This window comes from Acyrthosiphon pisum, chromosome A2 (genome assembly GCF_005508785.2).
Source record: "Acyrthosiphon pisum isolate AL4f chromosome A2, pea_aphid_22Mar2018_4r6ur, whole genome shotgun sequence".
In the NCBI taxonomy this organism is placed as follows: domain Eukaryota; kingdom Metazoa; phylum Arthropoda; class Insecta; order Hemiptera; family Aphididae; genus Acyrthosiphon; species Acyrthosiphon pisum.
In genome coordinates, this window is record NC_042495.1 from 22,294,207 (window position 1) to 22,298,322 (window position 4,116).

The following is a 4,116-nucleotide window of genomic DNA, read 5'->3' on the forward strand; positions in this document are numbered from 1 at the left end:
GCCGGAAAAAAAGTCCCACACTTGGAAAAAAAAGTCCCGATAAAAATTAATGAAAATATATCAAAATTAAAGTATAAATAGGTATGTTATAAAATTGTGTTGAAAACTTTTTTAAAAACGTTCGTAATATAAACTAGGTACCAATATTATCATTTTCAAAAAAATAATCTACTAAATAATTCAAAAATAATGAATGATCTCATTTGAAGAACAGAAATGATTATTAAGTACCTATATGTTAATTTCTTTTACTACTAGTAAAACATTATGTTTGAAAATGTTATTGTGTGTATAGATTATGATATACTTTAAAAGTTTCAAGTATCCACAATTATTATTTTTAAATTTAAAAAAAAGGTGGACAAGTGGGTACCACTCTGCTGTAGAGTAGTTGTAATGGATGTGTTATATTTGAATACAATGATGAACCATTGTATACAAAAAACATTATTATTTTTTTTATTTTTTTTTTTTGTAATTTTATCATACATTTGATAATATATTTTTATGAATCGCGGAAAAAAAAAGTCCCAATAAAAATTATTGAAAATATATCAAAACTTAAGTATAAATATGTTAAAATTGTATTGAAAAATACATTAAAGTTACATAAAAAATCGTAAAATATCATAAAAAATTTTAATAACTTACTTAAATCACATAATTATTAAAATTTAATAAAATTGAATTTAATACAAGTCTAGAAGAATGAAATGTAATACATTATACAATAGTAAATAATAAATACAATTAAAGTACTTAAATATAATTATAATAATAATGCTATAAAAATGTAATAGGTACTATAATTAGGTACAGCTCTTTCTTATGTTATTACTTACGACTCCTAAAAAGACCTGTTTATAGGTATACATATTATAACTGTTTTTATGTAATGTTCCAAATAAAAGTTCAAATCATAAGTATCTATAGGGATTTCGTATATATTTATTAGTCTACTATATTTTAAAAACCATCCAGAATGAATTCCTATTATAACAAACTAAATTTTTTTAAAACTACATTTCAATTTATGATGAATAATTTATGATATGAAACTTTTTATATTTATCTATACAATTTGATATATACCATATTATTATCATTACACTAAAACTAAATACTAAATTACTAAGTTATAGCAAAAGCCAAAAATATTATCTTCATTAAGCAACTTGAATATTAAATATATATATTATAATATATACATTATATAGGTATCTAAGACTTTTTTTTCCTAGTGTGGGACTTGTATTTGTGTCACTCCATGATTTTATATATATAGTGTTTTGTAAATCGAGTTTTTTCCGTCAATAAAGAAAATATTATAAAACACCCTTATTATAATATTATAATAATAATAAAAACACCTTTTTATTGGTTCATAGTCGAAGATGTTGTACTTAAATATTTATTGTAATTATTAATATTATTTTCCGACTGATTGATGAAGACACTATAGATTTTTGAGCTGTAATAATTGCTTTTAATAGAAAGTTATAATAATATTTAAAATATTGTATAATATACATTTAATTATTTTTTAATAAAATTCATAGGTACACAATAATAATATGTCAATTCTCAATAATATATTTAAGTCCTGATTTAGATAAACTCCTAGTTAAATAGACTAGTGAATAACTGCTCTGCAAGTATACCAAAAAATCAACCGCTATAATACTAGGTCCGATATACGCTAAACTTTTAATTTTTTAAATACATCACAACCAGTGGCCCATCCAGAATTTGTTTTCGGGGGGTTGCTGCACACTTCATACTATCAAAAATTCATAACTTCCACTAATAAAATCACAGAGGAATACATAAAGGCTAAAATGTAATAATGATTGGATTTTAAATCCTAAAATTAATAAATAAAATATTTATCATTAATTAATGTTTATTTTTTAAAAACTTAATTACAATAGTTCGATACACATATTATATTGTATTATGATGCAAAGATACATTGAAGTGTTGTCAATGGGTGACATAATATTCACTCAAATCGCCGAGGTACAAAAAAAACTTAAGCATAATTTATAAAAATATGCTTATTATACCCTAAATTATTATCTAATATATAAAAAATTCGTGTCACAATGTTTGTTACCAAACTCCTCCGCAACGACTGGAACATAATTGTAATTTGTATTATGCAGCCTAAAAGATTCACAGTTTAAATTGTTAATGTATTGAAACAAATGATGCAAACAAATATGTTGAAGCCCGCCGCGTTATTAAAATTGGATTCTTGCTCAGCAAAATTGTATTACCTAAAAATTAAAACATTGATAAAAATATGTCAGTGTAACATTTGTCTTCTATCTTTGGACAACGAGCAACGCGCAAATGTGAGTACAGTAGATCTAGTCATGTAACGTTAGTCTTAATATATTAGAGTGATATGACATAATATTATAACTTATAATCAAACTTAAAGGCCAAAAAATTTTTTAAGCAACCTTATGGGCAAAATATTATTATATTTGTATTTTATATTGAAAACAAGTCAAAGATATTATAAGTTTGTAACATATTTATATATAATTATTTATTGATTTGTTATGACTGAACGGGCCGAGCCCTTTCTATAGACAAATGTATGTTCACGCGCACAATTAGATATAATACTATGTGCCCGTGAACAGGTGGGTGTGTTAATTAATAGCACAGTAAAAAAGATTTGAAATAAAAACCTATCAACAATATTCTGACCTTTAAGTTTCATAATTCTCTCCAATGTTGTATGGCTTCATCTGAGTCGGTAGAATTATCTCCAAGAAAGTCAACGTCTGAAAATTTGTCAATGCATTAGCTCCACTTCGCAGTTCCGTGTATGTGGTACATCATATATTTCAGTTTTGAAAAAACATTATAAGTATTATAATCCCCTGTGTGAACTAAAAACGATAAACTATTAAGTGACTTTTGGTCTTGGCAAACGTTTAAAATCGGATACTTGAGTGATATACTTACATGAGTGTGTGTGAATTAGACATTTTCGGGTATCTAAGAATTTTCTGGGTGAATTAAAATCATGGCCTCCAAATCGTTTATTCGTTTGTTCATTTACTTCTAACTCATCGTTGGACAAACAACATTTTCTGAAAATGTCAAACGTTAACAAATATATAAATACCAAATTTATTAATTATAATAAATGATTTTACCCCTTAGATGCGATTTACTAGTCATGCGCAGAGTAGGTAGTACCAATATTCCTGTGAATCACTAAAATTTTTTTACCTCTCTATCCCAGACAAGTGGTTTGGATTATGTTTTGAGACAGCCTTTGACTGTGTTTACTAATTTACTGAGCTTTGCTTACCATTACTAATTGTGAAATGATTACCTACCGCAGATTCTATGTCAGTTAGAAATTATTGAGGGCAATCATTTAATTTGAACATTCTTAGCCATTATTTACTTTTATTTCATTGATTTTTTGGAAATCTATATTTGTGAACAAATTAGCAAATTAGACTGACTCCATATTATTAAGAAATATAATCACTACAACTAGCAAATAATACTTATAAATGAAAATGTACGTAATTTGGCGAGGCAACACTTTGGATGTTTTACTGAAAAGAATACACTTATCCATTCAAAAATGTCTAAAAAAAAAAACAACAGAAATATGCAATTAAAATCATAAATAAGTCAATAAAATGGTAAAAGGTGGTTAATTTTCGTATTATGCAGCCTAAAAGATTCACAGTTTAAATTGTTAATGTATTGAAACAAATGATGCGATCACAATTAGCATAATATCATATCATCAACCACAATAAATATGTAAAATCATAAGAATCCGCCCTCTAATCATATTATAATAGATCAAGTAAACAAACACAGAAAAAATTAAGTTAAAAAGTTTAAGTTAATTAGTTTTAAGTCCATTGACATGAAAAACAAAATGTTTAATTGTTTTATACATGGCTACAGTTAAATTTTATATTATATTACCATTTATTTTTTTCTTACATAGTATGTACGAATAACTGCTACATGTATAACAATAATATACAACACATAACTACATTAGTCATATATTTCTAAATTTTAGAATACGTATAGACTATCGATACGACAAATATGAAAAGCATG